This window comes from Canis lupus, chromosome 34 (genome assembly GCF_011100685.1).
Source record: "Canis lupus familiaris isolate Mischka breed German Shepherd chromosome 34, alternate assembly UU_Cfam_GSD_1.0, whole genome shotgun sequence".
Taxonomy (NCBI): Eukaryota; Metazoa; Chordata; class Mammalia; order Carnivora; family Canidae; genus Canis; species Canis lupus.
In genome coordinates, this window is record NC_049255.1 from 33,882,183 (window position 1) to 33,905,629 (window position 23,447).

The following is a 23,447-nucleotide window of genomic DNA, read 5'->3' on the forward strand; positions in this document are numbered from 1 at the left end:
CTATTGCATGATGTAATGTAGAGCCTTGGTGTCTATTTGAATGAAGAGGAGAAAAAGAGAATAATACAGAGATAAAAGATATAAATTAATATCTCAAAGATTGAAATCACTTTTAGAAACTTCAGTTGTGTAGTTTATGAACTAAATATTCAAAATGTTATGCATTCAGTTATTTAGGCATATATACATTCATTCGTTGATTCTTTCAACATCCTAAGTTTCTATTGTATTTGCATTATTAGACTAGGTGCTAAAAAGTTAACATTAAAGGAGAAAGTATTCTTATCTTGAAGCTTACCTGGGAGAATAAGGAATACAAGAAATGCAAATATAATAATTAACAATAATAATAATAACCATGAGTGGCTAAAATCTGAATTCTGACAGTCAGCCTTCTCTACTCCTTCTCCTTTAATGTTCACATTTGATCATTCCTATTGGTTTCACTTCCTAAATATATCATCTTGACCTAGCAGACTTTTCTCTGTCTCCCTTGCCATCATCCTGGTATAAATCACCCTCAGTTCTTGCCTAGACTTCAGACATAACTCCCAAAGAGATCTTCCTTATTCTACACTTTCCCCTCAAATGCATTCTCCACCATAGAAAGGTGGTCTTGTAAAAGCCATGACAATTCATGCAGTTCCCCTCCTTAAAAGTCTTCAGTGATCTCCCAGTGCTGTCATAATAAGTTCAAAATCCTTGAAGGGCGTACAATGCTTTGGGTGATCCAACTCCTTTCTGCCTTCATGTCTTGCCCTCTCTTCCTAATTCACCCTATATTCTCTTTGTCCTTCTCTGTTTCTTGAGTAGAACATGCTCTTTCCCATCTCAGAGGTTTGGTACACTTGTACATGTGTTGGTTCCTTTCTTTGAGTGTTGTCTGTCTCCTTTCTCCACTCACCTAAATTCACCTCTCTTTCTCCTGTTTCATCTGCCTAATCCACTATTTTTTCAGACTGAAAATTTGCTTTATCACAGAGGCCTTCTCTTTCCTACTTGTGACTCTGCATCCTTCAATATAGCACTCAGAGCACCCTTTATGTACTTTTATGTTGTTATAATTACATTGCTACAGTTATATACTTAAATATCTAGCTAATTTATGTGTGTTATTCCCTCTCCATAAGCAGATTGCAAGCTCCATGAAGTGAGAGACTGTTTTTTCACTTTTATATCTTAGGGTCCCTACATAATACCTTACTGTAAAAATGAATGCAAAATAAGTCAGAATAAAAATATCACAAAGGAAATACAAGAGATTTTCAGTAATCAAGTGACATAATCCACTTTGTTAGAAATGATACCATCACCCAAAACCATTTTCCATTATTCATGGAGCCAAGAACACTAGAAAGATCATATGTTTTCCATTACCTTTGACACCATCTCCCTGAACAGAATAAGTCAAGAAGATGTGTTTGCCATTCCCTGCCTTTTATTACCTTTTTCCTGCTTCTTCAGTATTCTCCCTTTCTCAAACATCATACTTTTCTCTGAAGTTACTCCCATTTTTCCTATTATGTGGAAAATGGCCTAATGAAAGCACATTTTCTCTCCCTGAATATTCCCATTTTTAAAAAAGATATTGGAAGAATTCTCACTCTAGTGATGATTAAATTCTGACATTAACTAAGGAAGATACCTATTTTTATAGCCTTCCAATCCATGCTTAACATCCATAAATGATACTGATTCTAGAATGTTGATGGAAGTCTTTCTGCTTTTCATTCTTGGAATCTTTTCAAATTAGTCATGATAAGCTAACTACAAATTCCAAATGTTAGGGCTTAATATAATAAAAGTTTATTCTCAGGTATACAGCAGCATAATGCAATGTTCTGGGTTGATTTAGATTTTCAACCAATATTGTTGCTTATTTCAGTATTCCATTGTATGGATATGTCACAATTTATTTATCCATTTACCTGTTAATGAACATTTGAGTTATTTCAGTTTTGGACTATTGTAAATAAAGCTTTATGAATATTTATGTATAAATCTTTGTGTGCACATATACTGTAATTTCTCTTGACGAAATACCTAGAGTGGAATTGCTGATCGCATGGTAGTTATATGTTTAACTTTTTAGGAAACTGCCAAATTGTTTCCTTAAGTGGTTGTACTATTTTGCGTGCCTATTTGCAGTGTGTGAGAGTTGTAGTTGATTTAAATCCCTGTCAACATTGGTTTGTGAAATTTTTTTAATTGTGGCCATTCTAATAGATGTGACTAGTATCTTATGATTTCAATTTGCATTTCTCTAAAGACAAATGATGTGGAGCACCTTTTTATGCTCTTATTTGCCACCTGTATATCTTCTTTGTTGTATCTGCTTCAAATATGTTCCCCACTTTTTTTATTAGGTTGTTGATTTTCTTATTGTTTCTTACTATTTCTTCAAGTATTTTGTCCACTTTTTAAAAATTATGTTGTTGATTTTCTTATTATTTCTTATTTTTTCTCATTTCGATTAAAGAATATATCAGAAAATTAAAAAAAAAATGTCTGGCTTTCCTTCAAAGAAAAACTTTTCTCTTGCGGCTTTGCTCTTGTGTGGCTCTGCCCCCCTCTGGGTACTTAAAGTTCTCAAGATTCAGCCCTCACATGGAGAGGAACAATGTAGAGGCAGAATGAAGGTTTATTGGCAGGAAGATTATACAGGCCAATTCCAGAAATGGCTCACATTAGTTCTATCCACAGAACATTGCAAGGAAGGCTGGGAAATGTAGTCTGCCTGCCTAGGAAAGAAAGATGAACAGTTTGGTGAAAATAGCAAGTCTCAGTCACATCTTTCATTCTAAGGTGAAAGACTATTCCAAATCTTTAAGGTATCTAGAAACTCTCATATGTTCAGATCTGTATTCTTACATTTCTCACACCCAAGTCCCAGGAATCTGCAGTCTTTTGCTATTAACATTTTAATTAAAACTTGTTTTATTGTTGTTAGTGTTACTTTGGCATGAGGAAGGGTGCCTAACGTTAGAAAAAATTATTGGGGGCTCAATTTGAAATCTATTTCACTAAATCCCTTTATCTAGACTCTGACTATCCTGGAGTTTTCAAATAGCATTTGGGGGGAAAAACAAGAACAAAAAACAGAACTGTTGAGTCTTTCCTGATGTACCCTACATTAATAAGAAGTAAAAGTATTATATTTACATAGCCACCAATTCTAGCCATAATGAATACTTCATTTAGAAGGAAAATAAAACTGCTACAAGAGGTTTAGCTCTCCTTGACTCTGTAAAACTTCCCATCTTCAGTGAAAAAAATAGAATAACCAAGACAAAAATGTAGGTAGTTTTAATGAAAATAGAAATTTAAACGTCAAAATACCTTACAGTCATTGCATTATCAATCCTCTAATTTCCTAATTTAAAAGCTTTTTAAGGCTATTATGTTAATTGTCTGATTCCATAAAGAACCACAACCCATATATGGCTAGATCCAAAACAAACACAATGTAGCAAAACTTTCATTACATATATGCAGAGCAGAGAACTCAAGAAATAATTGTAAGTTGAATGTCTACCCTTTCAGATTGGCCTCTTCAGTCTTCTCAGTCATTATTTGTACTGTTAGGCCCATCCAATTATTAGTTGGTCAGCCAATAATTTTCATTTTAAGGGATGGACTTGATACATGCTGAGTGTCAAATATTCCAGTGAATTTTAATTCCTGAAAAATAAAGTCATGACTAGGCTGGATTTGGCTCCTAATACTTTAAAGCTCTAATACCTAGTTGATATGTACAGAGAGTTCTTTCCCTTGCCCTGAAAAACTGTTGGTTTATTTCTTTAAAATGTGTGAACTAAAACCATAGATAAATTCGAGATTGTACTGATTGAATTGGATACAAAATACTGAATGTACCAAGAAGTATCAGATTTTAAAATATTCTTTATTTCTTTTTTCAAATCATAAGCATAATGCATATTTCTCAAGTCCCTTGCAAAAACAGGTTTCTGTCACATGGTTTTAACACATCATTTTAGACTGGTTTTTACAGGAGGAAAAAAAAGTCAGAATAAAACAGTGTGCATTGTGTTGAGACACATTTCTCCTGGTCTGAAAAGTATTTTAGGATCTTTGTAATAAAATATCCTAATACCTAATATCCTACTGGATTATATTTATCTTCTAAATCACACTGGGTTACACCCATCAATAATTCCCAATTAACAGTTAACAGAACAGGGAATGTATCTTACTAATTTTTGTATTTCCAGAACCTTGGGCAATATTAACACATAGCAGACACTTGATAAATGTGTGATGAATACATGAATTAATTTATTTCTATTCTGTTTTAATAAAAACAAAACAAAGTAGCATGACTCAATCTGATAAATTGCATAAAATATATCATATTCCTTTTTTCTGGGCTACCTTTACCTCCTAACTGCTCAGTTCTCAAATTCCACCACAACGTATCACATGACTTCTAACATAACACATATGTGATACATACTAAATGTCTAATAATATGTATTTACTGAATGATTTAATGAACAAATGGCAATGCTCAATTAAAAAACAATAAAACAGGAGTACCTACATGGTGCAGTTAGCCAGACTCTTGGTTTCAGCTTAGGTTGTGATCTCAGGGTTGTGAAATTGAACCCTACATCAGGCTCCATGCTCAGCAGGGAGTCGGTTTAAGATTCTCTTTGTCTCTCCTTCAACCCCTCCCACTTGGGCTCTCTTTCTTTCTCAAATAAATAAATAAATCTTTTTAAAAAACAATATAATAAATTCTGCAAACTATGAATAGAGTTTAGACATGAAAATGCTCCTTTAGAAAAGGTAGAGAAAACAATTCTATACTGTTGATGGAAATGCTAAAAATATATTAGTGAAAGTTTATTTGACCAATATCATCATGCACTGACTTCTACTTTTGAAAAAACAGATTGTTATTCAAATCTCAATGCTTTTTTACAACATTAAGAAAAATATAATGCTTTGGGGTACCTGGATGGCTCAGTCAGTCAAGCGTCCAACTCTTGGTTTTGGCTCAGGTCATGATCTCAGTATCATGGAATTGAGTCCCGCACCCAGGCTCTGCACTCAGTGCAGAGTTTGCTTGTCCTGCCCCCACGCATGCACACATTCTCTCTCTCAAATAAATAAATAAATAAATAAAATCTTAAAAAAAGAGAAATATACTGCCTATAACACATAGTTTAGGATTTTTATGTATTATCATATTAATTATAAGTTAGTCACTTCAAGGATATGGAAAATTATTGCTCATAAAAACGCTATCATAACTTACTGCATGCTCACTAAATTCCATACATTTTATATACATATCATTAAACAGCCTGTTATGTTACTGCATATCAATTTACTCTGAGAATTTGTCTCAGTTATCTGTATGATCTTCTAACTCTGTATTTCCAAGGCTAGAAATTTTATGAGAGCAAGAAATAAGTGCATTCTGTTTATCACAACATACACAATATTTAGTACAAGATCAGTCATATATTAGTTCAAATAAATATTTACCAATTAGTAAGTGAACAAATAAATTAACACTGCATAGTAGATAATATTGCTCCCACCATACTTAACAGAAACAACTTAGACTTAGAGGCTGCAAGGAATTTGTTCAAAGTCAAATAACAAGTGTCAAACCAGAATCTGAACCCTTATTTTAAAATCTCCAGATCTATGCTATAATATGCCAAGGTTTCTAGTTCAAGCAAACACCATGTTTTCACTTCTCGGTTTAGTCTGTCCAGGCTGCCACAGCAAACTACCATAAACTGGGTGGCTAAAACAAAACAAAACAAGACAAAAACATTTATTTCTTGCAACTCTAGAGATTGGTACGTCCAAGATAAGGGTGTCCAGTACCAGGTGAGAGCTTGCTTCATGGATCATAGATGGCCCTCTTCCCTCAATATCCTCACAGTGCAGACGAGGGCAAGAGGGCTCTCTAGGGTCCTTTTTAAAGAGCATTAGACCCATTCATGAGGGCTGCACCTGCATGACCTAATCACCTCCCAAAGTCCACACTTCCTAACACCATCACATTGGGGATTAGGATTTAAACATAAGAATTTGGGGGGAGAGCATAAACATTCAGGCCATAATACTCCTCATTTATTCTTCAAAATAAATGATATAGCATGTGTTATTGGTTTGTGTGAGACCTAGATAAATGTCTCTAAAGAAATTATATGGACTACAGACTAACTAGACCTGGTTAAGACACATTATTCAAGATGTTTCTGGTTGAAGAGTGGGAATTAACACATTGTTTAACTTTAGATTTTGTTAAGTAAAATCTGTCAAAAAAATTGCAAAGTCCAAAGCTGGGCAAGAAGAAAAGAAAACAATAATAGAAATTTCACTTCTACCAATCAATTTTTAAAAGACAAGACAGGAGAAAAAAGGATAGAAAATCTGAATATGAAAATAAAAATTTATATTAACTAATATGTCAATAGTTATAATTTGTCAGTTAAAGGCCAAATAATTCCAATTGAATTAAGGAAATAAATCTATTATGAGATTATTTATCTCATAATATTTATGTCTCATAATATTTATGTCTCATAAATTCTATTTATGAGACACTCCTAATGCATAAAGATTTAAAAAGGCTGATAGTAAAAGATGTTATTTTATTTTATTTATTTTTAAGAGACTTGATTGATTAGATACAACATATATATTTATGTGAAAGTTTTGATAAATTCGATATAGTAGAGATTATACCCTAAATTATAACATATACATTCCTCTTAAGCACAATTATGGTATTTACAAAAAATTACATTTATTACATTTATAATAGGCTAGAGGCAAGCCTCAACCATCCCTGATGGTCCTCTAAGAAAATAAAAAAACATTAAAGACACCAGAAGGAAGAAACAACACCAAAAGAATCTAACATGAGTTGTTGAATAGAATATGATTATACATACCAAGTTAACAGAATATTAAATTAATATACAGTAATCAGTATTTTTAGAGTAGCAACAAAACTCAGAAAAAAATTTTAAATGCCATTTGTAAAAGTGGTAAAAGCTATAATCTCTTGGGGGAAATTAAACAAAAGATGTGCAAGACATAATGTAATAATATTTTAAAACTTTATTCAAATAATTTAACCAACACCTAAATTAATGGAGAGATACTTTCTAGTTAGATATAGTCAATGTTATAGAGATATCAAATGTCCCCAAACTGATCTATAGCTTTAATGCTATTCTGATTAAAATTCTAAGTTTTATGTAGGATTTTTAAATCAGATTCTAATATTTGCATAGAAGAGAAAAGAGCCAACATTAGCTAAGATATTCATGAGGAAGAATAAAGAGGGGTGATTTGTCCTACTGGATATTAAATATTAAGATAAAGCCTTAATAAATAAGAAAGTGTGGTATTGGCACAATGGATACACAGATTGACCACAGGACAGAATAAAAGAACAGGCACAGAAGAAACCTTGATAAATATAGCATAGCACATCACTGGGGAAATGAAAGGCTATTTGATAAAAGTAGCTTTAAAAAGTCAATTTATATTAAAAAATTAAATTAGGGCCCTCCTCTCATCATATTAAAGCTAATGATTTAAAGATTTCCATATGAAATATAAAACTGTAAGCATTTTTCAAAATAATATAGGAGAGATCACCCTGAAATCAGGGTAAAGAAGACTTTCTTAAATAATGCATAAAAGCACTAACCACGAAGAAAAGATTGATGACTATGATTCCGTTAACAATTTCTGTGCCTCGAAAGAAAATGAAAATACAAAAATACAAGTCACAAGCTCTGAGAAGATATTTGCAATACTTATGACCAACAGAAGAGTATGATTGCCTCCGATATTAAAAAGAAACCTCCTAAGTCAACAATACTATTACTCTACAGGAAACTGGGCAATAATATGAACAGAAGTTTCACAAAAAGAAAGGAAAGATTGTTTTAGTAAGCAAAATTATGAAAAGTAGTTCAATCTCAGTAGTAATAAGAGAAATGAAAATTAAGATGAAATGTGATAGCCATCGTTGTACCCGCTCAATTGCAGAAACTAAGAATTTGACAACACCAAGGTAGTTGACCTGTGAACAATGTGGGGGTGAGGGGTGCTGATCCAGCTGAAAATCTGCGTGGAATTTTGACTCCAAAACTTAACTACTAATAGCCCACCAGCGACCAGAAGCCTTATTGATAGCATGAACAGTCCATTACCACATATTTGGTACGTTCTATGCCTTATGTACTGTATTCTAACAGTAAAATAGTCCAGAATAAAGAAAACATTATTAAGGAATCATAAGGGAGAGAAAGTAAGTATATTTGCAGTACTGTACTATAAAAAACCCTCATAAAAGGAGACCCACACAGTTGAAGCCCATGTTGTTTAAGGGTGAACTGCAGATAGAGAAGATATGGAAAGTCTTAGTCGTCGCTTGTGTAGTATTAATTCTTTTCAGTTAAACCCTTATAAGAATCTCCCCTATTTCTACCATGACTCCATTTCATATACACATTTTTACTTCCATCCTTGTTTGTAGGCTCATCATTGTTGGGCACATTCTTGGGCTTAATAACATATTTCTTATTGTATTTTATATCACCTTGTAATGCATATGTTACACACATTCTTTTGTATTAAAAGGAAAAATGTAAGTTAAAAAAAATAATGTGGCTATTTCCAATATAGCAAGCCAATTAAGAAATCTGTGAACTGTATTTGTGTTTATACTTCTAGGTCCAAAGGCTTTAATTGGATAGTCTCTCTCTCTCTTTTTTCTTTTTTTTTTTTTTTGGATAGTCTCTTATTAATACTAACCACATTTATACACGAAAGCTTCTAAAGTATTTGAATTCCTGAATTTGTATAAAATGGGCTCCCGAAATTTCCTTATTTCTGAAATTGTGCTGTAGTTCTCCTCAATAGTGACTATAATCAAGAACACATTTCACAGATTTCTAAATTACTTATTGTGCTCTGCAGTTCAAAAGAGTGATTTCAAATCCATTTGACTCTCGCAAGAAGCTTGGGTGGTGGATGGATGGGGCAGTTATTACAGGGAATTTTTAAATAAACAGAAACTAAGTCTTTAAGAGGGTAAATGCCCTGCACAGCTCCACATACTGGCTAGTCGCAAAGTTTTTGTACCTGACTTCCCCCTCTGTCCACTCTCTCCCCTACGCCATCTCACCTCTAAAGATAATAATAAGCTTGTAAGTCTGTGAAATGTTTCACCACTTTCAAAATGCTTTCCATATCACGTCATCTGTTTTGATTCTCACATTCAGCCTTGAGTTCCTTTAGCATATTTCTTTCTTCTCATAACATATATAGAGCATAATTTAAACCAAACATATATGGTATTAGCTATGAAAATATTAGGTCTTTCTGTTAGAAAATTACTTGATAGTCAAATCAAAGTAACAATAAATAATCTTGTTTTTGTTCCATAAACCTCACAGTTATGTTCACTGGTTTGTCTACCAAATAAGTAGAAATAATTATTTTGGAATTTCTCAGTTGTTTTTTTTTTTTTTTGAAAATAATGAATGAAAGGATGAATGGATGGTTATGTCATCCAAACATCTTCTGCTATTCTGGGCTTTGTGAAGATGAAAAGAATTGTGTTCCTCTCTCTAGAAATTGACTTATTTTACGCTTAACAAGTACAAAGGAAATCCTAGCAGAGATATTTCTTTAAATGCGCTGTGACGTATAAGGAGCACTATTCAAATGAAGTATTATTGAACGGTATGCTTCATTTTCATTCTTATTGGTAAACATCTGCTTAGATTTTTCTCGCTCTCTGCCTAATATCCATGTGGTCTTGCCAGCGAATGGTAGTCTTGTTAGAGGCAAACTACATTTCACATCCCATCAAACCCACCTGCTCACACTTGGCAGGATTTGGCCAGAATTGCTTGCTCATTAGAGGCTCTGGCAGAGAGAAAGGGGTGGGTGGAAGAAGCAATGAAACCAGTGCCTGAAAAGTGAAACTGAGGTTTAGATTTTATATGGGATTTTATTTGGTGAGTGGTTACACTGCTTTTCATTATACCAGATAACAGGTTGCTGGCAGCATATTTAAAAGATATAGAACTTTTAAGGGGCTGAACATGAAATTAAAGCTCGATGAAATGAATTCTAATCTGTGCCCCATAGTCATATGTGTGCCAGGCAGCGTATACCTTGGTGCCTTAACTGTAATCGGGCTGTTCCCCTAAAAGCAGCAACGATACTCACTTTTGCTGCACAAGGAGAATCTAGGAAACAATACCATTAGGAGTTTATATGCCATCTTATGCTCCGCTTTCTTTGTAACATTACATCAGTTCTACAGGCATTTTCTGCCCCATTTACCAAACTGGCTCCAGTCAATGAAGTTTTGCATTATATGCCTCCAGGGAAGAAAATAATGCAAGAGTTTTACTGTCCATGTTAATGCCATTTAATACATTACTCAAACACATACTTAAGACCAACAGTTCTGATTACGCAACTTTGGTTTAAAGTGGCTTCCAAACTGACTTCTTAACTGGCAACTTCTCAACAGCTCATGTCTTCCCAAACCTCCTTTCGAAAGACTGGAGGGTGGAAGGAGTGCAGTTTGCGATGCTGTGAACACTCTGGGTTGTTTTCAATGTCGTAACTTCGTGGTCTAAAAAGGAAGACAAAAGCAGCATCCAGCTTGTTTGTTTTGTTTTGTTTTTTAAAATCCATGTGTCTAAATTTTGCTTAAATTGGAACTAATCCTCACCTACCTCTTGGGAGTCTAATGTCTTTGAAAAATGGCTTAACATTCTAAAAATGATGTGAGTCCAAAAGTTAAAGTTTGGAGTAGGAGTGAGTAGTGAGGTAGAACAGCATTCCGTCTCTTTTTTGGAGGACTTGGATTTCACTCCACTCCTTTTGAGTAGGAAAAAACAGATCTGTCTTTTCTCTGTTTGGATAAGAAAGGGAGAGGGCTTAAAGAAGAGAAACATTTTCAATACCAGCTGTTCCCTAACTCAAGCCCTGCATAAATTTATTCTTTCTTGAGCTGGAGATACTAGGACAAAACCCTACAAAGAGTGGAAAATAGAAAGTGAATCAATAAAGCCAAATTTATTATTCTAAGTTACAGTATTTTCTTAGAGAACAAAAATGCTAAGGGACAAATTAACCACGGTTCAATCTGGAACCAGTGATAAGAATATAAGCATCTAGGGGTGCCAGGGGGGCTCTGTGGGTTAAAAGGCCAACTTGGGGTTGTGAGATCAAGCCCCGAGTGGAGCTCCATGCTGGTTATGGAGCCTGCTTAAGAGTCTCTCTCTCTCCTTCTGCCCCTCCCCATCTCTCTCTCCGAAAAAACAAAAACAAACACACACTCACACACACACACACACACACACACAAGGTACAGAGCCATCTAATACAAGCTCTGGGCTTCACTGTAGGGGGCGAGCTTTTAAGGCACCCCTATGTGATAAACTCCAGTTGCTAACTCTTTCTACAAAAGTCTCTAACATATTTAAGCAATCATTGCCAAATATGTGAATCAAATAATGCCATTTCAAGATTATGCAACTAGCTTTCTTATTTTTGGATGTATGGTTTGGGTACCTAGAAATAATATAGCCTTAATATCAGGGTCTTCACTTCAAAACAATACCCAGACTTAATATTTAAAGATTCTCCACCAAGTTTAAGGTCCCACCATAAATTTAACTCATAAACATATCACTAAATTTACAAAGTAAGTCTGGGATGTGTGTGCTTAAGCCCAGCAAAAATGACTATTTCAGTCTGAAAGTCTGAATTGAATACAAACGAATCAGCATGTCAAATAGGAATTTAAAAATAATGCTTCATTACGGCTGCATACTTTATTCATCCTGGCTGTTGACCATTTGTCTGCTTAGAGCTAATATATGGGACCCCCCAGGCAAACCGAAATTCTATCTTGCCTTGGCCCACCCATTCTTTTGTGATAAAATATTTACTAGACAAACTTTCTTTCGTTCTTTCTTTTTTTCTGTCTTACCCAGACGCTCTCCTCACGGAAATTTTCCACTTTTTCAACGGCACCAATTTTTGAGATTTGCTCCAATAAAATTTTTATTTATTTTTTCCTACACTCTACTATGGACTCTGCATTTTTCATCCTACCGAACCATGCTAAACTGCTGTGTGAAAGGTCATGGGTTTTAGAACTCTGCAGACCTGGGTACAAGCCCCATTTCTTTTGCTGGCTAGCAATTGCTCCTTTAAGCTTAATATTGTGAGCGTCTGTTTCCTTATCTAAACAGGGCGACAGTTTTGGAGGGGGTGGTATAAGAATTAGTGGTACTGTATGAAGATAGTGGTCCCCTGCTGTAAGCTCTTAAAGAACCAAGGGAAGACAGAATGAAGATGGATTGCCATATCATTCTAGTGCCTTCCAAACAGAGCCTGTGTGTGCTAGGCCTGAAGAATGTGCAACCAGGCGACAGTTCACAAGAGAGCAGTGAGTCTTCTCTGAGAAAGGAGTCCTTGGCCATGGCTTCACTTCCCTAGTGACTAACTCATCTGGGCAAGGGAAGCGAAGCCTGAAATGTTCGGATTGCTGTGAGGGGAAGTCAGCCCGACAGGCTGAGTTGCCTTTCTTGTCCTTGGCATTGTAACAGTGCACGGTCTTCTGTTGTTCCTGGAACCACTCAAGCATATAATGAATGGAGTACCAGTGATTGGAAACGGTCGGCCCTCGATGATATTTCCGCAAGTTGTTTTCCTTCTACAACTTGGTAATGGATTTTTCTAACCTTAACAGGATGGTTGAAGTGTCTCATGATTTTATACGCTGTTGCCCTCTCTGGAGCCAACTCTGTCCAGTTATCATGTCATTTTTTTCTTAGCACCAAAAATCAACTTCTCTCCAAAATCTGAAATGTTTTCCTTGGGAGGTTACATGAGCCTAAGCAAACAAACAAACTGAAGAGCCATTCCGGGTTTTCTGAAGAAATTTGAACTTTCTCTCTCTCTCTCTTTTTTTTTAATGAGTTGAGTTTTTGGATCTGTAGATTAGGTTCACTGAATTCTGCAGAGGTCAGGGGAGAGTAAGGAATGTTTGACAGTCTTTGTGCCCCAGGGGGGTGGGGAAATGGAGCTCTGTGAGGCTGACCCATTTCTGTGTCCCAACACCTGGTAGGCCAATTGCAGGGTAAGACAGAGGTCCAGCTTGTGAATACGAACTAATGAAGCACTGTGAAGACCGGCTAGCCAGACGCATCTGGGTTAAAATCCCAGCCTGGCCACTAACTAGATGGATGAACTTGCACAAAATTCTTAAAATCTATGAGCTTCAATTTTCATGACTTTGTAGGATTGTGAGGATTAGCATGTATTGCTTATTGAGTGCTTATTATATGTTGGCCAGTATTCTAAGCATTGTGCTTGTAATATTCCAACTGATTTTAACCACAGTCCTTTGAGGTATGAAGCAAATATTATTATTTGGATTCTAAAGATGAGGGGACTGAGAGAAAGGACACCTGGCCGAAGGTACCAAAGTTACTGATGACAAAGTTAGAATTTTTACGTAGGTAATGTGACCAGAAAATTCATATTCTTAACTAGTATGGTATAATTAGGTCACCTGACATATTGACCTGCCATATAATTAGCATTTAGTAAATGGAAGAATTCAATATATACTTATATATGTTATTTATATATTTCAATATATGTCATTTATATTCAAGGCTTATTTTTGGAAGTTTGAACAACAATCAGTAAACTTGGCTTAAAAACACCGAACATGCTTTGAGGATTTCTTGTTGGAGCTTTAGAGTTGACACACTGGTCACTGGTTGCTGATTTAGGAAGATCTACTCCCTTTTTCATTTTAAATTCAGAGATGATACAGATACTCCAAGGCTGGTTCCAATATTGAATAAGGATCTTTTCCTCTCTGTTCCTAAGGACATGATTTTGTTTTATAGAAAGAGAAAATTTAAATAAACTTACTTTTCATTTTCATTCTTATTCTGTTGTCTTCAGCTTTGCTCTACATTGATATGATCTTGTGATTCTTTTTTCCTAATTTATTTTGATCCATATTTTTCCAGTCCACCAGCTGACTCTTCAGCAGTTGAGTTTCTGTGCTCTAGATGCCATGAGGACACAATTCTAATTCAATGGGTGCACGATAGAGCACAGAGTCCCTTCTTCTACTACACCTGACACAAACCAATACATGCCTTCACAGTAAGTCTACATGTCTTCTTTCTATAAACCCCCTGCTGCTTATTCCTCATGTCCAGCCAGCTGTATGATGAGAAATGTATTTAAAAGCTTCTGTATTGATTTTAAAATTCAACACAAATGTGATACAATTTAAAATTCAATACAGAATTTAAAGTACCAAATCAACTAACTTTATTTTAGGATTTCAATTCAATAGAATTTCTTTTTTTTTCTTTTTAACACCTTAAAACGTTCTCGATTTTCACCATTGTTTTTCTTTTTTAAGATTTTATTTATTTATTCATGAGAGACACAGAGAGAGAGAGGCAGGCAGAGACATAGGCGGAGGGAGAAGCAGGATCCACCCAGGGAGCCCAATGTGGGACTCGATCCCAGAACTGTGGGAATCACGCCCTGAGCCGAAGGCAGATGCTCAACCACTGAGCCACCCAGGCTCCCACCATTGCCTTCTAACATGCACGTCTGTCTCTAGCCTCCTGATGCTCCTCTTTCTAGATCTGCACTGTTTCTCTAGCCTATGATTGTGCTTCCACAGTCACACATCCTGGACATGTCCTCCTCACCACTGGCCTCTCATCAATCTACCTTCCAACTTACCCTCTCTAAAATATTTTGCTGACAAACTTCACCCTGTAATAATTCTTAGTATCATAAATATAGGATAAGTACTCAAGAAGTTATTGATTATAAATAGTTTGTGAATTCTTGGCCAACCATATATTTAGATGTTTCATGACATGACATGATAGAAGCATGTGGGCACAGTGGACTGTCAAGTTCTGCCACCATTTCTCAGGTTGGATTATGTTCTTAAATGGGCTGAAAAGTTGCTTCGCAAACATCTGTACACATTTCATAAGTGTTTAGTTTCTTACGTTGCCTTGTTTTGAGGAAGGAAATTTGAGTTTTAACTTTCTCCATTTAATTCTGTCATCTGGTCTCCTCTAAAGTTCCTACTTAAATTGTTTTCTGAGATAATAAAAACATGTAAATAGTTTTTTATTATTGAGTCAAATTTCTTATTATCCCTGGTAATTGTTTAACTTTTTAAAAATCTGATTTTTATCTTGCTTTTTCTACCATATTTAATCTCTAATTAATGTCTATGTATATAACCTATTTCAGGATCGCATCTTTTTTTTTTTAATAACTGTGCTTTTTTTCTAAGTGCTTCATATACCAACTAACTAATCAACCAACAAATAAGTGAATAAATGAAATTGACCAACCAAAAAGGGCCTTTGGAAAAGGGAAACCCAATCCTATTTTGGTTTTCTTGAATGAATTCATATGAGAAATTTAGATCCGTGCCATACATAAACTGAGTTTAGCAACCAAAGCCTGACATTCTGGCAATTTCACCAGACTTGTAAAAGTTGTTATTTTTGACTAACGAAATGAAATTTGCATTGATTACCTAAACAGACTGACATTCATTTGCGTGAACATGATAAATCTACAGCAAGCACACCAGCCAAATAACATGTTCACTGGAAAATAGTTGCAGTGTGAAATTAATAAGTTCTTTTCCTCTTTTCAACATAGGCAATAGGAACTTTTTGGTTTTGCTTGAGTATTATCTCTTCCAGCTTATACATTGTTTACTTTTCTTAATGGAATAATAACACCATGGCACAAATGCATTCTTTCCGTGTGAGATAATTACATAAATCAAGTTAGTCCAATACTTACACCTAGCCTGAGTTCAAAACAGTTTTTTTTTTTAATGTTTTGATTATAAGCAAGTAAATGAGCATATGTCCAATTACATTTTGGGTGCAATAGCTTTAGCCACCACATTTTGGCATTTTATTTTATTAGCTAAAAATTCACATATGGTTCCCATGTCTCCAAGCTGTCTTTAAGGATACAAGAGTTGTATAACCTAACATTGTTTTCTTCCCTTTTCCCTCCCCGGCCCCCTCCCTATTTCTCACATATGTTCTCTCACTGAGGTACCTCTCTTCGTTTCAAGGATTATATGTGCAAATTGTGAAAACCTAAAAGTTTGCTGGTGCTTTGAAGAAATGATGAAAGAAATGCTTCCTATCCTAAATTTTTACCTACTAGAAGAATCTGAAAGGAATGCCACAATGTTTACTATAGAAACAGCAGTATTGGGGCACCTGGGTTGCTCAGCGGTCTAGCATCTGCCTTCAAGTCGGGTCCTAATCCCAGGGTTCTAGGATGGAGTCCTGCATCGGACTCCCTGGAGGGATCCAGGGATCCTGCTTCTCCCTCTGCCCGTCTCTTCCTCTCTCTTTGCATCTCTCATGAAAAAATAAATAAAACCTTAAAAAAAAACCCACAATACACATCAGTATTAGTATGCAAAGATAGAAAGCTCACAATGATCATTATTTAGCTGCTTCTTTCCTATGGCTTGGGGCACACTGTAGTTACCACAGTCCCTCCCCTCTTCAGAGCCCTCCCCAGCGTGGCTTTGGAATGAGGAGGGGGGAAGCTAAGGGAAGGAACATCTTAAAAACTAAAATGTGGAAGACACAGCCATGCTAAGGAAGGACACCGGGTAAGGGAGCACAAAGAAACATATTCAACCCCTTGTGGTCTCAGCATTCCTCCCCATGTATCTGTGTTGCTGATACAGTTAATGGTTTGGAAAACTGCAAGACTTGCATATTTTGGCCAAGAGTTAAAGACAACCTTTCTAAACAACTGACTAAAATTCTGTTACTTTTTAAAGCTGTGACACTAACATTTCAAGAGCCTTGGGGTAAATTAAATGTCTTTCTTTCAGTTGCCTTTGCTTATGTATTAGAAATGCTATTTCCAATTCCCAAAGGAAGTGGGAATTTTGAATATATGGTTGATTTACAAAGATTTCTGAAACCTCATACATTTGCAGAATTAAATCAATATTAGACACTCTTCGAGTTCAATATATATTTAATTAAAAAAGAAAAAACAGTAAGATCCTGAAAGTCAACTGTGCTAAATATTGAACAGGGCACACTATAAGGGTAGATCTGATCCCTGGCTTTCAGATGTTTAACTTTAAAAAGTTTTCACTATTTGCAAGCCACCTTTAAGAACCAGGACATGGAATGTTTCATCTTCCCTCCCACCCCAAAAGAACAGATATGATGAGTGTAGTGTGCAGCTGCTGAGATGACAAAAGTGTTTGAGCTTCCCTGGTCACCAGGTACCTACTTGTTCAGTTGATTTTCCTCTCTCACATTTATAGATAAAAATGTCTTTTCAGAAGATAGAAAAATCTTTGTTTCTTTTGTGGGAAATAGATTGCAAAAGAGAGCCAACTGCTTAATAAATGGTGTTAGTCTTTTATGTATAAAATTTTAACAATATGAAGGGTTTCTTCAATCATAATCTTTTGCATTTGAGTTGTGGGACATATTCCGATAATGGTATTTAAACTTTGGGCCTACTAAATTCTATATTTTGACACATCCTGACTTTTTGGAAAGTCGGTTTTGCAACAAATTGCCAATGAAAGTTAAGGTCTACATGTTTGTAATTGAATCAGAAACTTCAATTTCCTTTTAAAATGGTAGAAATGTATTTAAGACTAGTTGTTTGAATGCAGTGTCTAGAATCTAATATTAATAATGTTCAACATAGAGGATATATCCATTTTACAGTGACTTAAATACTCATATCATATGATATAAAATTCATAGAAACTATGATGCTCTCAGATTTTGGTTAAGACATAAGATAGGCTATTGTTCCTTAGGATAGTTTTGTTATTGTACTATTTCTAAGCTGGCCAATCTTATATCATCATTCCTTTTAACACTATTTAGAGAGAAAATACACAGCCTCATATGAATATTCTCAGGAATAGTAATTATTACGAGAATCATAGAAATAGTAGGTTCCATTTATGAAACACTTACCCCGCCTGGTACTATGCTAGATGTATTACATACGTTATCTAGTTTAATGTTCCAACAAAAACCCTATCTCCATGTTGTACATGAGAAAATAGAAGCTAGAGAAATTGCCACTAATTTCCTCTGAGCCATACTGCCCACAGAACTAAAGTTTTACCCCAAATCCTTCTGTCCATGAAGAGGTTAATAGATTTTTATAATGGTGCAAATTATATGGTAGTATTACACTTTTAATATTAAAGCATTTGATTAAGATGTTATGTGAATTTAGGGGCTCCTGGGTGGCTCAGCAGTTGAGTGTCTGCCTTTGGCTCAGGGTGTGATCCTGGATCCTGGGTTGGGGGATCAGACCCACATCGGGCTCCCCGCAGGGAGCCTGCTTTCCCTCTACCTGTGCCTCTGGCTCTCTCTGTGTGTCTCTCATGAATAAATAAAATCTAAAAAAAAATTACATAAATTTGAAATTTTGAAGAGTTTTATTGAAAAGCATTTTAAAAGGAGGTACCATTTTTCATTAAAATATTTTTGTAATAAATAACTATATGTTGGCAAATTGAACACCAATAAAAAATAAATTTATATATATCAATAAAGTGTTTGGTGGCCACTAGAAAATGCTTATTATATGTCATTAAGGAAAAATTAGGAAATGAAATTATTCATGTAATATAATATCCATACATGAACAAATATCTCCTAGAGAAAAGACTAAAGATATGAGAATGTTAACCATAGTTTTTGGAGGTTGGAGTTATTGGAGTTATCTTTTCCTTCTTTGTCCTTTATCTCCTTTCCTAATCTCTGATAGTAAGAATTTATTATTCACATAGTCATAAAATGTTTAGGTTAAATTCTTAAAAACTAAAATACCAGAAAGAAGAGGCCGCAAAATGAAGTGGATAAGAGAAGGAAAAAAAAATATATATATATGTCTGAAGTACAAAATTCAAAAATTATACAAGATTATACAACAAAAGGAATCTCTACTTTTACCTATTTTTAAATTTTCCTCCTAAGAGGAAGCTAAAACCACCTATTTCTTATTTCTCCTCATACATATCCACTGCATACATGTGGTGCACAAGGGCGTGTTCATGCACATGTGGACACATGCATGTGTGCACACAAGTGCACACACAGACACACACACTTTTCCTGCCCAATCCCTGACAATCTCTCCTTCCACATAATGGAAGCTCATTCTGTTCTGGGTAAATATATGCCCAGCTAAAACGCAATATTTCCAAGATGCCTTGTGATTTGAGCAGCTATTCAATACAGTTCTGGCCAATGAGAGGGAAGCAGAAGCTCATAGGGCTTCTAGGAATGTTTTTTGGAACCTTACAGATTACACAATTCCACTTCTTTCTGTCTACAATATCACTAAGATGTAAGAAAATGGACAACCATCTGTAATAAGTAAGTGGTAAGTCACACAGTGAAAATTGAGAGAAAGAAAGCAGCAGTCTGGATCTTTGCTGGCATAAATGGTGTCAGTGCGATAGCACTAGACAGCTTCTGTGTGAGAAAAGTAAAATTCCTAATTTATACCACATCCTTTAACAGCAGCATAATCTTCTACTTTGTGGATATGGTATAATTTATTTCTTGCCGCCCACTAAAGTCCAGTTAGGTTGTTTTAATGCTCTGGTAAAAGACAGTTCTGCAGTAACTAGTGAGGTAATGTCATTCTGTGTGTGAACATGCATATCTGCAATGAATTCTCAGAAGCAGAATTGCTTGGTCAAAGGGCTACACAAGTTTGGGTATTGTCAAATTGCTTGCCACAGAAATTGTTCCAGTTTATTGACATCAATTCATGAAAAAGCAGGTTTTGCTACATTCTTATTAAGACATATCAAGCTTTGAGATTTTGTTTTCCAGACTGAAAAGTAAAAGGCTTATCCCCATATAGTTTTAATTTAAAATTTTGTCATTGTAAATAAGGTTGGAAATCTTTTTGTTAAATAGCCATTTATTTTCCCTTTACCCACAGTGTCTGACATTATTTGCTCCACTTTCATTGTGTTCATTTTTTCCTAATTATTCAAAGGAATACTCATAGCTGAGAAAAAATTATTTATTTATTTATTTATTTATTCATTCATTCATTTATTTAATATTTACTTACTTGAAAGAGAGAGAGATAATGAGTGCATGGAGGACGGAGGGAGAAGGAAAAAAAAAACAGGCTGTCACAGGGCTTGTAGGAGCTGGATCTCATAACCCTGAGATCATGGTCTGAGTTGAGATCAAGAGTCCAATGCTTAACTGGCTGAGCCACCCAGATGCCTCACAATTCCTTTATTTTTATATAATTTATGGATTCCTAGCTTTTCCGTATTTTGCTTTTTTTTTTTTATTTAGTCTATGCAGAATTCTTTTCCACTTGTGAAGTTGAATTTGTCTTTTTTTTTTTTTTTAATGGCCTCTAGAGTCACATTTGACTTGAAAAGTCCCTTTTCCGCTCTGATTATTAAAACATTCTCCTATGGATTTAAGTGGGTTTTTTAAAAAGATTTTATTTATATATTCATAAGAGAGAGAGAAAGAGAGAGAGAGAGGCAGAGGGAGAAGCAGGCTCCATGCAGGAAGCCCGATGTGGGACTTGATCCCGGGTCTCCAGGATCAGGCCCTGGGCTAAAGGCGGCGCTAAACCACTGAGCCACCCGAGTTGCCCAGACTTAAGTGCTTGATGCATTTAGGAATTCATTTTGATGTAGCATGTGAGGTAGGGATTCAACTTCATTTTCTGCCTGGTGTTTACTCAATTGTTCCAACATAGTTATTGAATAAACCCTTTCTCCTTACTAATTTGCAAAGCCACCTTTATATACCAAATGCATATCCATATCTGAGTCTATTTTTGGCCTTTTAGGTCTGTTCCATTAATCAACCTGTCTAGTCATGTGCCAGCATCACACTGTTTTAATTATTATAGCATTATAATGTGGTTTAACATTGGGCGTGGTCCCTCGTTATTTTCATTTTACAGAATGGTTCCTCCTCCTCTTGCTTGTTTATTTTTCTACATGAACTTTAGAAACAGCATGTCTGCTTCCAGAAAATATTATTTTCTTATGAATTTAACATTAAACATATAGATTAATTAAGGAACAATCTTCAAGATGCTGTCTCTCTCTATTTGAAAATATTATAAACATTTCCATTTATTTAAATCTTATTTTGTTTCCTCAGTAGCATCGTATGATTTTTTTCTTACGGATCTTATGCATCCTGTTAATTTATTCTTCTATATTCATTCTGAGTTGCTATAATTTATCATTGTGAAAAGAGTGTGCATTGTCTTTTTTAACATGCCGTTTTATCCGTCTAGCATGATTTCAGAATATTAACATTTCTTCAACAAGTTTAACAAATGCATTTATTGCTTGTGAAGCTGTTGAATTCATTTTCTTAAACTTTTAAAGTACACACATGATTAACAAATAATCATAATATTTTTTCTTTTCTAATTTTTAAACTTATTATTGCTTCCTTTTTTTCTGATTGCAATGTCTTAAGAAGTTCAAATTCAAGTTTGGACTCTAATTTAGCTGCAAATATATTAATGTACCCTCCCAATTTTGCTCCTTTCCCCCTCATCTCCAATGCTAGTAAATTTATCCTGGCACAGCCTTCTTTTCGAATATCTTAATAATCTGTAGCAAATGTATGTTAAGTACATTTTTTTTTTTTTTGGTGGAAAGCAGGGCAGTAAAGAAAGGTAAAAATGGATGATGAGTTTGAAAACAAATGAAATTTGTAAATAACGAAAATATTTACAAGCCTTGGCTAACAATTCCACCTTTTGAAATATATTCATAGCAATAAAATTCAATGCAAAGAATAGTGTTGCCCTGGAGTTTAATGGAGGAAAAAATCCACTTGGAAAATTCCTCACTCTAATCAAAATAAATGTTGGCATTTTGATAGTGCTTTATAAATATGTTCAATATTTTTTTTACTGGAGTCAGATTTCAATTATTTAATAAGGGATGTTTTATATCTAAATAACTGGAAAGTTTAAAATGACTAGATAACTTTCTTAAATTAGTGGACTTTTGATAGAATGGTCAAATGTTTAAGCCCTCGCCGTGATTTGTTGTATTCCATGTTTGATTTTCATGAGAAACAGACAAACGGATAAAAGAAACCATCACATCAGAAAAATAGAACATGTAAAATAATGAACTAAATGAGATCAAAGATGATAAAGTCAGTTTACTGAGATGAATAGTTTACCTATTTCAAATGTTGATCTCAAAACTAATTTCACAGCAAATTCTTTCCTTAAAAAAAAGAGAAAGAAACATGTCATGGCCAATAACTGCTGAAAAACTGTGGAGACTGGCACTTCCAAATGCTTGGCAGATTATTAAGCCAATTTTTATTGAGTCCACTCTAGTTGTTGGAGGGTCTGTGATTCCCAACTGTTTCACATCAGAGAATGAAAACAAGTAGGGCCCAGCCAAGACCACATTGGTGACTGCCAGCCCCTTTATATGCCAAACATGAAAGCAACAAGTCCAGATGCTTTGATCCTTGCATTTTTGGACTTAGCCCAAAGTTATAGAAAAAAGCACAACTCATGTTAGGACAACATACATTATAAGTAGAAATCAATCAATAGCACTGTGACCTTCAAACTCAGTAAATGTTTGGAGTTAGTTTCAGAGCATGTAATCTAAATTGGGGATTGGAAGTTGGAACTGGTCCTAAACCAACAAAAAAAAAAATGTATATTTTTAAAAAAATAGAGATTAAAGGAAGCAACAGATGAAATTTTAATTTATATGTGTATGTGTGTGTGTATGTATATGTGTATATACACATATACTCATTGAAGAATGTATTCTATTTTAAAAGGCCCTGAATGGTAAGGAAAAGCAAGCAACCACCACAATGAAAACCTCTTTCCTGCATATAATTAAAAGAGAAACTACACTGTGGCAGGAAAATATATTGGAAGGAAATTATGAGCTTTCTCCCAATTTAGGGTAAGAGAATAATGAGATAATTTAGGAGGTGAGTCACTTGGTTGCTAGGACACTGTCCTGACTTGCAGCAGAGCTCCAGCCTGCCAACTTATGAAACAATTGGCCCTGGTCTTGGCAGCGTTGTGGGTCTAAATTCCCCAACACAGGTATATTGAAGAACTGGCAATGGCAGAGCTGAGCTGAAAAGTTGATGGTCAATCTGAATTTGGGCACAAGTAAAACTGTAGCCTCAACCCTAGTATTTTAAATCACTGCCTGTGGCCAGGGTAGTTACTTGAAAAAAAAAATCTTCTGGGACAGAAAAAATAACAGTGAAAAATAGCTTCGTTTAGAGGGGTGGGATCTG

The 23,447-nt window shown here is 35.0% G+C and overlaps 1 long non-coding RNA gene across 7 annotated transcripts in view; it reads right to left on the reverse strand.

The window, feature by feature from the left end:
* Positions 1–1,477: 1,477 nt before the first annotated feature.
* The window catches only part of LOC102151967, a 34,433-nt gene continuing 12,463 nt past the window's right edge, over positions 1,478–23,447 (reverse strand). For 3 of the 7 annotated variants that reach the window (XR_005383978.1, XR_005383980.1, XR_005383979.1), the window contains 5 exons: positions 22,347–22,393; positions 10,764–10,942; positions 10,475–10,660; positions 3,536–3,681; positions 2,624–2,741 (listed from right to left, as the gene is read on the reverse strand). This is a non-coding gene — a long non-coding RNA (uncharacterized LOC102151967). Of the gene's footprint in view, positions 2,742–3,535; positions 3,682–10,474; positions 10,661–10,763; positions 10,943–22,346; positions 22,394–23,447 lie in introns of all 7 variants that reach the window. The other 4 variants (XR_005383976.1, XR_005383977.1, XR_005383975.1 and 1 more) reach the window with 4 other exon arrangements.